Consider the following 13,160-nt stretch of genomic DNA (forward strand, 5'->3'; position numbering starts at 1 on the left):
CAGTTAAAAAATAAAATCTACAATGGCCCGTATGGGGATCGAACCCATGACCTTGGCGTTATCAGCACCACGCTCTAACCACTTGAGCTAACCGGCCATTTCTGAATGTGAAAGTTCACATCCTGAACCTTGTAAGCTCACCTGTAACCGAGCTCCGGGGAGCTCACGTGATGACACACCATCCCTCTGTCCACAAATACTTGCAACTTCTTCTCTGAAACTAAACAAACAATTTCGATGGAACAGAACCACAATCTTGATCACACGTGATATCCCAAAGTTTCAACACGGAGATAAAAAAAATAGTCCGTGCCAGAGGAGGTCCACAGAGTTTATCGAGGGGTTGGGGGTTGTGGGGGAGGGGTAGTTGCCCTTCATCAAGAGTTATTCACTTTCTTCTCAGAAACTACACACGTAATTCCAATTAAACTTGGCCACAACATTCAACACCGATGATATACGAAAGTTTGTTCATGCCGTTAAATAAATTGGGCACTCACTGGGGTCAACGGGGGATTTGCCCCAAAATAGGTATTTGCTTTTATCTCAGAAACTACACAAACAATTTCGGTGAAACTTGGCCACAACCTTCATCAGCCGTGATTTACCAAAATTTGTTCAAGCCATTCATAAAAATCTGGACATGAGGGGATTTATGGAACGGTCGGGGGTTGCTCGCAAAATCGGTCTTTGCAAAAACATTGGTTCATTGGAACGTTTTGCTGATTCTGTCCAACTTTGATGACCTCCTTTGTGTCATGATTCTGCTGGTGAGTGGGCAGTTGTTTTAACACGATTTGGAAAGTGTTTGGTGTGACTCGGCTGGGGTTCGAACCCGGCAGACTCATTGGCAAACACCCCAAATGATTCCGACACCGGGTCCAGTAAAAAAATAAAATAAATAATGGCCCGTATGGGGATCGAACCCATGACCTTGGAGTTATCAGCACCATGCTCTAACCACTTGAGCTAACCGGCCATTTTCTGTAACGAACGTTCACATTCTAAACCTTGTAAACTCACCTGTAACCGAGTTCCAGTGAACATGTGATTGCGTTTCTTCCTTCCGTCCACAAATACTTGCAACTTCCTCTCTGAAACCACACAAACAATTTCGATGAAACACAACCACAATTTTCATCAGGTGTGATATCCCAAAGTTTCATCACGGAGTTAAAAATTCCGGGTCAGAAGAGGTCCACAGAGAGTTTATGGAGGGGGTTGGGTGTTGGGTTGGGGTGTTGGGAGGGTAGTTGCCCCTCATCAAGAGTTATTCACTTTCTTCTCAGTAACTACACATGTCATTCTGATGAAACTTGACCACAACCTTCAACACACATGATATACCAAAGTTTGTTCACATAATTAACAAAAAATCGGGGTCCAAGAGGGTCTTCGGGGGCATTATTGAATTTTCAAACGATTATGATGATGATTATTATTACTATGGTTTGTGTCACGATTGCTTAATGAATGTGGGATTGTTTATTTATTTGTTTTATTGAGGAATTTTGTTCACATTTTGTAATTTGAATAATAATAGGCCTTTGTTTTGTTGCTTGTGTTTTCTTTCTCATTGATTTGTGAGATATTATTTGATGATCTCTCGTGGAAAATCATTTTTAATCTGACCCCCGGTTTCTGTCTTTACCTGAAATATTTGTTCTTACTTTTATTTTTATGAGTAAGTGCTAAATATTTTGGGCAAAGAAGGCAAACCTTGACATCGATCAACAGGTAAGGATGGTTGGTGTTCATCAGCTTGATTAAATATACCCCATGAAAATTTGTTTGCTTTACTAAGTGTTCCATCATTGGTGTTTGTTGCTCGGATGTGAATAAGTTTCTCGTTCGTTTGTGTCAGAGAACCATTTCCTTGGCTTCGGTTCCCACACGATTTAATCAACAAGTAACAGTTATCAGATTTGTTTCCTTACGTTGTCTTTTTATACGTTTCCCCTCATTTATACGATGCCAGTGTTTGTCCCTCCGTTATACGACAGGGACTGTAATTATGATTATTAGAAAAAATTTATTTCTTTATTATTATTATTTTTTGCATGCATAATATTTACATTACTCACTCTCCCTCCATCCGTCCGTCCGTCCGTCCGTCCGTCCGTCTGTCTGTCCGTCGATCCATCCATCAATCCGTCGATGCATCCATCCATTGATCAATCCATCCATCGATCGATCCATTGATCAATACATCCATTGATTCATCCATCCGTCCATCGATCCATCCATCCGTCCATCGATTCATCCATCCCTCCATCCATCCATCAAGACCAGACTGTGCAGAGCGTTGGAGCTGCCGAAACAGTCTCCTTGGCTCTTGGGCGCAATCCTGGACAGGTCGCCACTCCGACACAGGATACGAGCAAGCTGACACTCATTTTGCCGACCTCGGAAGGATGACAGGTGGAGTCAACCGCACCTGGTATTAATTCAACAGCCAAATAGGATTTGAACCCAGGATCCTAGGATCCCAAGCCCACCACCCCTAACCATTAAGCCAACACCAGGCATAAATTATGATTGTGGAAGATATTACGGGATAACTCTGCTCTATGTCTGCTTTTGTAAGTTCCCTTTTGCCGCACCCCACAAATCCCTTGCTCTCCCCTGCCATACATTAAAATAAACCCCATTCTCTGCACCACATACTTTTCCTTACTTGATTGTAAATTAAGCTTTTGTGTTGAAATGTTCCCAGCTCGTTTTCCTGTTTTCTTCCATTGGTCCAGCATGTCTCGCACCCTCGTTCAGCCGGGACGTTATTCCCCAACGATCTGTTTCCTCTCCAGTATGTGCTTAGCAGTTCCGCTCGGCTGCATCTGATCTGGTAAGGTGATGCGGTTTGAGCAAGTGAGTACCGAGGGCATGTTCCCTGGTGATTAGATCGCGTGACCTTGAGGTAAACGGTATTAGTTCCACGGAGGACCCTAAGGCACGTGGTCGAGTTATTGGCGACCTGCCACGTCACGGAGTTATTCTTGTGTGATGACCTGTGATTCCAGAGAGTCTGGTGGGAACCTGACGTAGTTCACCCCCTCGTGGTCTTCGCCTCCGACGACCCCGGGTCCACAACTATATTTCCAATGAAAATTGTTTGCCAAATGAAATGTTCCATCATTTCTGTTTGTTTCAATGACATTTAACACGTTTATCGTTCGTGTGTGTCAAAGAACCATTTCCCTGGCTCCCGTTCCCACGTGATTCAATCAACAAGTAACAATTGTCAGATTTCTTTCCTTTTATTATCCCCCACCAACCAACGGAGTTGGCGGGGGATATAGAAATGGGTTCCGTCCGTCCGTCCGTCACACTTCGTTTACGGAGTTTAACTACAAATCCCCTCAAGATATATTTACGAAATTTGGTACAGAAATCAAGCAAATGGTGAACTGGAGCCTTTTGATATTTCGAAATTTCCCCAAAAAAAATTTCTCTCACTTTCCATGGGAACAGGTTGGGTATTAAGAAATAATTGAGGTTCACCTTTGTTTCCAGAGCATAGTTGCAAAACTATTAACTATTTCTTGATGAAATTTGGGACACACATCAAGAATAAATTGAACTGGTGCCTTTTGCTACTTGTCTTCATTTACTATGGCGGGGGATATCGAAGACTCGGTCTCCAACTTATGCTAGTTCCTTTTGTCTTGGAAACTACACAAACAATTTTGATGAAACTTGACCACAACCTTCATCAGCCGTGATATCCCAAAGATTGTTCATGACTTTTATAAAAATCTGGACATGAGGGGATTTATGGAATGGTCGCGGGTTTCTCGCAAAATAGGTGTTTGCTGCAACATTGGTTCATTGGAACATTTTGCTGATTCAGTCCCACGTTGACGTCCTCCTCAGCACCCTGATTCTGGTGGTGAGTGCACAGGTGCATTGACACCATTTACAAAGTCTTTGGTGGGACTCGGCCTGGGATCGAACCGTGAAGACTCATTGGCAAACACCGCCAACGATTCCGACACCGCGTCGAGTTAAAAAATAAAATCTAGAATGGCCCGCATGGGGATCGAACCCATGACCTTGGCGTTATCAGCACCACGCTCTAACCACTTGAGCTAACCGGCCATTTCTGAATATGAAGGTTCACATCCTGAACCTTGTAAGCTCACCTGTAACCGAGCTCCGGGGAGCTCACGTGATGATACACGTCCACAAATACTTGCGACTTCTTCTCTGAAACGAAACAAACAATTTCGATGAAACAGAACCACAATCTTCATCACACGTGATATCCCAAAGTTTCATCACGGAGATAAAAAAAATAATCCGTGCCAGAGGAGGTCCACAGTGTTTATCGAGGGGTTGGGGGTTGGGGGGGTCGTTGCCCCTCATCAAGAGTTGTTCACTTTCTTCTCAGAAACTACACACGTAATTCCAATTAAACTTGGCCACAACATTCAACACCGATGATATACGAAAGTTTGTTCATGCCGTCAAATAAATTGGGCACTCACTGGGGTCAATGGGGGTTTTTCCCCAAAATAGGTATTTGCTTTTATCTCAGAAACTACACAAACAATTTCGGTGAAACTTGGCCACAACCTTCATCAGGCGTGATTTACCAAAGTTTGTTCAAGCCATTGATTAAAATCTGGACATGAGGGGATTTATGGAACGGTCGGGGGTTGCTCGCAAAATCTGTCTTTGCAAAAACATTGGTTCATTGGAACGTTTTGCCGATTCTGTCCAACTTTGATGACCTTCTTTGTGTCATGATTCTGCTGGTGAGTGGGACGTTGTTTTCACACGATTTGGAAAGTCTTTGGTGTGACTCGGCTGGGGTTCGGACCCGGCAGACTCATTGGCAAACAGCCCAAATGATTCTGACACCGGATCTTGTTAAAAAATAAAATAAATGATGGTCCGTATGGGGATCGAACCCATGACCTTGGCGTTATAAGCACCACACTCTCACCACCTGAGCTAACCGACCATTCACCATGACTAACGTTCACATTCTTAACCTTGTAAACTCACCTGTAACCTCGTTCTGGGGAACATGTGATTGCGTGTCTTCCTTCCGTCCACAAATACTTGCAACTTCCTCTCTGAAACCACACAAACAATTTCGATGAAACAGAACCACAATCTTCATCACATGTGCTATCCCAAGGTTTCATCACGGAGTTTGAAAAATCCGGGTCAGAGGAGGTCCACAGAGAGTTTATGGAGGGTGTTGGGGGTTGTTGACCCTCATCAAGAGTTATTCACTTTCTTCTCATGAACTACACACGTCATTCTGATGAAACTTGACCACAAGCTTCAACACACATGATATACCAAATTTGTTCACATCATTAACAAAAAATCGGGGTCCAAGAGGGTCTTCTGGGGCATTATTGAATTTTCAAACGATTATGATGATGATTATTATTACTATGATTCGTGTTACTGTTGCTTAATGAATGTGGGATTGTTTATTTATTTGTTTTATTGAGGAATTTTGTTCACATTTTGTAATTTGAATAATAGGCCTTTGTTTTGTTGCTTGTGTTTTCTTTCTCATTGATTTGTGAGATATTATTTCATGATCTCTCATGGAAAAACATTTTTAATATGGACCCCGGTTTCTGTCTTTACCTGAGATATTTGGACTTACTGTTGTTTTTAATAGTAAGTGCTAAATATTTTCGGCATGAAGGCAAACCTTGACGGTGTTGGCGTGGCTCTGATTTCAAAGAGAAGACTCCGACTGGTCATAAGGAAAACACCTGTCAGGTAACCAAGCTTCCTCGACCTGATGAGAACATGGCTCGTTTTTGAAGTCCATGGTTCTTCCCTCTCCCTATCCCTCCCCAAATAACAACAGTGGGGAAAAGTAAGGTGAAAAGATGAAGTTTCTGGAAGAGGTCGGAGCGAGAATCTCCCGGTGGGAAGACGTTCCTTTTTTGGAGCGTGACCCACCAAGACCGAGAGTGTGATGAAGTTAAAGGGCCGAAACACTCCACGACAGGGGGATCTTCCTCTGAATACTTCCCATTGGTGGATTACGCTCCCAGCGGAGTTTTGACAATTTTTTGAATGTTTGTGCATATAAATATTAAAATATATATTTCAAACTCCCCAGCCAAACTGCTGGGCCAATCCGGATGAAAATTTGTCAGCAACGTTCCTCTTCTCACTGGTAACAGGGTTTGCCAAGCTAGTTATGGTCACGTGACTTGAAGTAGGTGAGAAAAGCCGACGAAGTAAATTTCTTCAAAAATCTTCTCCTGACCCGCCAGTCAGAATGATGCCAAATTGGGGTTACATCATTAGGAGAGGGCCCCAGATAAGCTGGAGGTCCAGTGGTTCTCGTTTTTTTTTTATTACGAACTCACCTGGAACGTAGTTCTGGGGAGCTTATGGGATGGTGCGTCGTCAATCCGTCTGTCTGTCCGTCCGTCCACAAATACCCACAACTTCTCTAAAACGAAACATACAATGTTAATGGAACTTTACTCAAACCTTCCGCACCCTGTATGTTCCAAAGTTTGTTCATACCATTAATAAAATAGGGCCCCAAGGGGGTCTATGGGGGTTGCCCCCCCAAAATAGGTATTTGCTTGCGTCTCGAACTACGCACACAATTCCAATGAAACTTGACTCCAACCGTCATCACCCGTGATGTACCAAAGATTGTTCACGACGTTCAAAAAATCCTGGTCAAAGGGGGTAGACTCGGGGGTTCCCGCCAAAATATGTATCTGTTTCCTTCTCCGAAACGACACACACACACACAAACACACACACACACACACACACACACACACACACACACACACACACACACACACACACACACACACACACACACACACACACACACACACACACACACACACACACACACACACACACAAACACAATTTCAACGAAACTTCACCACAACCTTCGTCACCCATGATGTACTAACGTTTGTTCACGGAATTAAAAAATTCAGGGCCTAAAGCAGTCCAAGCCTGGTTTGAGTGACTGTTGGTCCTGATCCAGGTGAGCTTCAGGATGCGTGGTCCTGCCATTATCATTGTCACTTCATGGATTTGGGAATGTTTATTTTCGGTTTTGTTGAGACATCTTGTTGCACAGATTGTCGTTTGAATCATAAGCTTTTGTTTTCTTGCTTCCACTTTCTTTGTCATTGATTTGTGAGATTTGTATTATTGATCAAAAGGGAAATTTTTTTTTACAATGAATCCCAGTTGCTGCCTTTTCCTGAAATATTTGCATTTACTTTTCTTTTTATTAGTATTGCTAAATATTTTCGGCAAAGAAGGCAAACCTTGACGTCGATCAACATGCAAGGATTGCAGGTATTCATGGACTTGATTAAATATTGCTGTGGTTCTGAAAAACCGCATTCCTCGAAGGGAATGGCACCCAACATACAGTGAATCCCCAGGCAGTTATTCCATGAGTATTCGTGTAGTTAGACCTCCCCTCATGTCTGGTGGGTTAACGAGACGAAGTGCGTTGTGTGGATCTCGTAGTTAGGTCGAATAAATATCTCTGATTCATCCTCTGATCCGTACTCTAACCCTTTCCTTTTAGCCATAGTCCAGAACAAGCACACGCGACATTCAATAGACAATTGTTTATCAGCACACCACGATGCCTCCCGTGGCTCGGATCATCTCCATCCCCGCTGCACACCACACAACCCGCACACGGGGATCGCGAGTCATTATTTAATTCAAATCTGCGGGGCAACGAGGAGGGGTCGTGAGAAGGGTGATCCGGGAGTTTGGTTCGGGTCCGGGCTGTGCACGTTTGCTCATGAAGGGGTCCGTGGGTGGCGGGGAAAGTCCGCTGCCACGCGACGTTCAGACTGCTCTCGGTGCACGTTCATGGCCGGGGTGCCGGCTCGGGGAGCATGCTCCATGTTAAGTCAGGAGCTCCGAGCCATGCCGAAGCTGGTAGACATCTGGTCCGGTTTCTGGTCCTGGAGCCTGGCAGGGCAAGGGTGGCTTGGGCCCCTGTGGCCCATTGGAGAGGATTTGGGCCACAGCGCGTCGCTTTCTGGTCTTCACCCCACCCTTCACCAGGGCTTATAAAGGGGTCCGCAGAGCTGTTAGAGGGTCTCCGTCTCGCTCTTCTTCAGATCATTATTGGTGTGCGATTCACACAACGCGCTTCTTCTTCATCGAGAGCCTGATCTCGGCTGACTGCCGTCGTTCCGTAGTCTGGTACTAACCCGAGGTAGTTCACCCCCTCGTGGTCTTCGCCCCCGACCCCGGGTCCACAACTATATATCCCATGAAAATTGTTTGCCAAATGAAATGTTCCATCATTTCTGTTTGTTTCAATGACATTTAACACGTTTATTGTTCATGTGTGTCAAAGAACCATTTCCCTGGCTCCCGTTCCCACGTGATTCAATCAACAAGTAACAATTGTCAGATTTCTTTCCTTTTATTATCCCCCACCAACCAACGGAGTTGGCGGGGGATATAGAAATGGGTTCCGTCCGTCCGTCCGTCACACTTCGTTTACTGAGGTGAACTACAAATCCCCTCAAGATATCTATACGAAATTTGGTACACAAATCAACCAAGTGGTGAACTGGAGCCTTTTGATATTTAGAGATTTCTCCCAAAAACATTTCTGTCACTTTCCATGGAAACAAGTTGGGTATTAAGAAATAATTGAGGTTAACCTTTGTTTCCAGACCATAGTTGCAAAACTATTAACTATTTCTTGATGAAATTTGGGACACACATCAAGAATAAATTGAACTGGTGCCTTTTGCAACTTGTCTTCATTTACTATGGCGGGGGATATCGAAGACTTGGTCTCCAACTTATGCTAGTTCCTTTTGTCTTGGAAACTACACGAACAATTTTGATGAAACTTGACCGCAACCTTCATCAGCCGTGATATCCCAAAGATTGTTCATGACTTTTATAAAAATCTGGACATGAGGGGATTTATGGAATGGTCGCGGGTTTCTCGCAAAATGGGTGTTTGCTGCTACGTTGGTTCATTGGAACATTTTGCTGATTCAGTCCCACGTTGACGTCCTCCTCAGCACCCTGATTCTGGTGGTGAGTGCACAGGTGCATTGACACCATTTACAAAGTCTTTGGTGGGACTCGGCCTGGGATCGAACCTTTAAGACTCATTGGCAAACACCGCCAACGATTCCGACACCGGGTCGAGTTAAAAAATAAAATCTAGAATGGCCCGCATGGGGATCGAACCCATGACCTTGGCGTTATCAGCATCACACTCTAACCACTTGAGCTAACCGGCCATTTCTGAATGTGAAAGTTCACATCCTGAACCTTGTAAGCTCACCTGTAACCGAGCTCCGGGGAGCTCACATGATGATACACGTCCACAAATACTTGCGACTTCTTCTCTGAAACGAAACAAACAATTTCGATGAAACAGAACCACAATCTTCATCACACGTGATATCCCAAAGTTTCATCACGGAGATAAAAAAAATAATCCGTGCCAGAGGAGGTCCACAGTGTTTATCGAGGGGTTGGGGGTTGGGGGGGTCGTTGCCCCTCATCAAGAGTTATTCACTTTCTTCTCAGAAACTACACACGTAATTCCAATTAAACTTGGCCACAACATTCAACACCGATGATATACGAAAGTTTGTTCATGCCGTCAAATAAATTGGGCACTCACTGGGGTCAACGGGGGATTTGCCCCAAAATAGGTATTTGCTTTTATCTCAAAAACTACACGAACAATTTCGGTGAAACTTGGACACAACCTTCATCAGCAGTGATTTACCAAAGATTGTTCAAGCCATTGATTAAAATCTGGACATGAGGGGATTTATGGAACGGTCGGGGGTTGCTCGCAAAATCGGTCTTTGCAAAAATATTGGTTCATTGGAACGTTTTGCTGATTCTGTCCAACTTTGATGACCTTCTTTGTGTCATGATTCTGCTGGTGAGTGGGACGTTGTTTTAACACGATTTGGAAAGTCTTTGGTGTGACTCGGCTGGGGTTCGGACCCGGCAGACTCATTGGCAAACACCCCAAATGATTCCGACACCGGGTCCAGTTAAAAAATAAAATAAATGATTGCCCGTATGGGGATCGAACCCATGACCTTGGCGTTATCAGCACCATGCTCCAACCACTTGAGCTAACCAGCCAATTACCATGACTAACGTTCACATTCTGAACCTTGTAAACTCACCTGTGACCGAGCTCCGGGGAGCTCACGTGATGACACACCATCCGTCTGTCCACAAATACTTGCAACTTCTTCTCAGAAACGACACAAACAATTTCGATGAAACACAACCACAATGTTCATCACACGTGATATCCCAAAGTTTCATCACGGAGATAAAAAATTCGGGTCAGAGGAGGTCCACAGAGAGTTTATGGAGGGGGTTGGGGGTTGGGGGGGGGGAAGTTGCCCCTCATCAAGAGTTATTCACTTTCTTCTCAGTAACTACACATGTAATTCTGATGAAACTTGACCACAACCTTCAACACACATGATACACCAAAGGTTGTTCACATCATTAACAAAAAATCGGGGTCCAAGAGGGTCTTCGGGGGCATTATTGCATTTTCAAATGATTATGATGATGATGATGATTATTATTATTATTATTATTATTATTATTATGGTTCGTATCACTGTTGCTGCATGAATGTGGGATTGTTTATTTATTTGTTTTATTGAGGAATTTTGTTCACATTTTGTCATTTGAATAATAGACCTTTGTTTTGTTGCTGTTGTTTTCTTTCTCATTGATTTGTGAGATATTATTTCATGATCTCTCATGGAAAATCATTTTTAATATGACTCCCGGTTTCTGTCTTTCCCTGAAATATTTGGACTTACTTTTATTTTTAATAGTAAGTGCTAACAATTTTCGGCATGAAGGCAAACCTTGACGGTGTTGGCGTGGCTCTGAGTTTAAAAGAGAAGACCCCCAGTGGTCGTTAGGAAAACACCTGACAGGTAACCAAGCTTCCTCGACTTGATGAGAACGTGGCTCGTTTTTGAAGTCCATGGTTCTTCCCTCTCCCTCTCCCTCCCCAAATTTCACCAGTGGGGAAAAGTAAGGTGAAAAGAGGAAGTTTCTGGAAGAGGTCGAGCGAGAATCTCCCGGTGGGAAGACGTTCCATTTTTGGAGCGTGACCCACCAAGACCGAGAGTGTGATGAAGTTAAAGGGCCGAAACACTCCACGACAGGGGGATCTTCCTCTGAATACTTCCCATCGGTGGATTTTGCTCCCAGCGGAGTTTTGACAATTTTTTGAATGTTTGTGCATATAAATATTAAAATATATATTTCAAATTCTCCAGCCAAACCGCTGGGCCAGTCCGGATGAAAATTTGTCAGCAACGTTCCTCTTCTCACTGGTAACAGGGTTTGCCAAGCTAATTATGGTCACGTGACGTGAAGTCGGTCAAAAAAGCCGACGAAGTAAATTTCTTCAAAAATCTTCTGACCCGCCGGTCAGAATGATGCCAAATTGGGGTTCCATCATTAGGACAGGGCCCCAGATAAGCTGGAGGTCCAGTGGTTCTCGTTTTTTATTACTAACTCACGTGGAACGTAGTTCCGGGGAGCTTATGGGATGGTGCGTCGTCAATCCGTCTGTCTGTCCATTCATCCACAAATACCCACAACTTCTTCTCTGAAACTACACATACAATTTCAATGAAACTTTACTCAAACCTTCATCACCCTGGATGTTCCAAATTTTGTTCATACCATGAATAAAAATAGGGCCCCAAGGGGGTCCATGGGGGTTACCCACCACAATAGGTTCTTCCTATTTCCAAAGAAACTACATATACAATTTCGATGAAACTTGACCACAATCTTCATCACCCGTGATATACCAAAGATTGTTCAAGCCATTAATAAAAATCTGGACATGAGGGGATTTATGGAATGGTCCCGGGTTTCTCGCAAAATAGGTGTTTGCTGCAACGTTGGTTCATTGGAACATTTTGCTGATTCAGTCCCACGTTGACGTCCTCCTCAGCGCCCTGATTCTGGTGGTGAGTCTGATTCTGGTGGTGAGTGCACAGGTCTATTGACACCATTTACAAAGTCTTTGGTGTGACTCGGTCTGGGATCGAACCGTGAAGACTCATTGGCAAAGACCGCCAACGATTCCGACACTGGGCCCAGTTAAAAAATAAAATCTACAATGGCCCGTATGGGGATCGAACCCATGACCTTGGCGTTATCAGCACCACGCTCTAACCACTTGAGCTAACCGGCCATTTCTGAATGTGAAAGTTCACATCCTGAACCTTGTAAGCTCACCTGTAACCGAGCTCCGGGGAGCTCACGTGATGACACACCATCCCTCTGTCCACAAATACTTGCAACTTCTTCTCTGAAACTAAACAAACAATTTCGATGGAACAGAACCACAATCTTGATCACACGTGATATCCCAAAGTTTCAACACGGAGATAAAAAAAAATAGTCCGTGCCAGAGGAGGTCCACAGAGTTTATCGAGGTGTTGGGGGTTGTGGGGGAGGGGTAGTTGCCCTTCATCAAGAGTTATTCACTTTCTTCTCAGAAACTACACACGTAATTCCAATTAAACTTGGCCACAACATTCAACACCGATGATATACGAAAGTTTGTTCATGCCGTTAAATAAATTGGGCACTCACTGGGGTCAACGGGGGTTTTGCCCCAAAATAGGTGTTTGCTTTTATCTCAGAAACTACACAAACAATTTCGGTGAAACCTGGCCACAACCTTCATCAGCAGTGATTTACCAAAGTTTGTTCAAGCCATTCATAAAAATCTGGACATGAGGGGTTTTATGGAACGGTCGGGGGTTGCTCGCAAAATCGGTCTTTGCAAAAACATTGGTTCATTGGAACGTTTTGCTGATTCTGTCCAACTTTGATGACCTCCTTTGTGTCATGATTCTGCTGGTGAGTGGGACGTTGTTTTAACACGATTTGGAAAGTGTTTGGTGTGACTCGGCTGGGGTTCGAACCCGGCAGACTCATTGGCAAACACCCCAAATGATTCCGACACCGGGTCCAGTAAAAAAATAAAATAAATAATGGCCCGTATGGGGATCGAACCCATGACCTTGGAGTTATCAGCACCATGCTCTAACCACTTGAGCTAACCGGCCATTTTCTGTAACTAACGTTCACATTCTAAACCTTGTAAAC

At 44.0% G+C, this 13,160-nt stretch overlaps 1 long non-coding RNA gene and 8 other non-coding genes across 9 annotated transcripts; all 9 read right to left on the reverse strand.

Annotated features, from left to right (window-relative positions):
- Window positions 1-23: 23 nt before the first annotated feature.
- On the reverse strand, window positions 24-97 carry TRNAI-GAU (transfer RNA isoleucine (anticodon GAU)). The gene has a single exon. It is a non-coding gene; the product is annotated as a tRNA-Ile (tRNA).
- An 808-nt stretch (window positions 98-905) lies between these two features.
- TRNAI-GAU (transfer RNA isoleucine (anticodon GAU)) lies at window positions 906-979 on the reverse strand. Its single transcript has one exon. It is a non-coding gene; the product is annotated as a tRNA-Ile (tRNA).
- A 44-nt stretch (window positions 980-1,023) lies between these two features.
- On the reverse strand, window positions 1,024-5,080 carry LOC147006773 (uncharacterized). Its single transcript, XR_015054606.1, has 3 exons — window positions 5,011-5,080; window positions 4,143-4,206; window positions 1,024-1,094 (listed from the first exon to the last, which is right to left on the reverse strand). It is a non-coding gene; the product is annotated as an uncharacterized LOC147006773 (long non-coding RNA).
- Window positions 4,025-4,098, reverse strand: TRNAI-GAU (transfer RNA isoleucine (anticodon GAU)). Its single transcript has one exon. It is a non-coding gene; the product is annotated as a tRNA-Ile (tRNA).
- TRNAI-UAU (transfer RNA isoleucine (anticodon UAU)) lies at window positions 4,893-4,966 on the reverse strand. The gene has a single exon. It is a non-coding gene; the product is annotated as a tRNA-Ile (tRNA).
- Window positions 5,081-9,191: 4,111 nt separating the features above from the next.
- TRNAI-GAU (transfer RNA isoleucine (anticodon GAU)) lies at window positions 9,192-9,265 on the reverse strand. The gene has a single exon. It is a non-coding gene; the product is annotated as a tRNA-Ile (tRNA).
- A 794-nt stretch (window positions 9,266-10,059) lies between these two features.
- On the reverse strand, window positions 10,060-10,133 carry TRNAI-GAU (transfer RNA isoleucine (anticodon GAU)). The gene has a single exon. It is a non-coding gene; the product is annotated as a tRNA-Ile (tRNA).
- Window positions 10,134-12,163: 2,030 nt separating this feature from the next.
- Window positions 12,164-12,237, reverse strand: TRNAI-GAU (transfer RNA isoleucine (anticodon GAU)). The gene has a single exon. It is a non-coding gene; the product is annotated as a tRNA-Ile (tRNA).
- Window positions 12,238-13,046: 809 nt separating this feature from the next.
- On the reverse strand, window positions 13,047-13,120 carry TRNAI-GAU (transfer RNA isoleucine (anticodon GAU)). Its single transcript has one exon. It is a non-coding gene; the product is annotated as a tRNA-Ile (tRNA).
- Between the last annotated feature and the right edge of the window lie 40 nt (window positions 13,121-13,160).

Source organism: Eptatretus burgeri, unplaced genomic scaffold (genome assembly GCF_056783735.1).
Source record: "Eptatretus burgeri isolate ZD-2024b unplaced genomic scaffold, Ebu_testis_v1 Ebu_testis_scaffold_3154, whole genome shotgun sequence".
In the NCBI taxonomy this organism is placed as follows: Eukaryota; Metazoa; Chordata; class Myxini; order Myxiniformes; family Myxinidae; genus Eptatretus; species Eptatretus burgeri.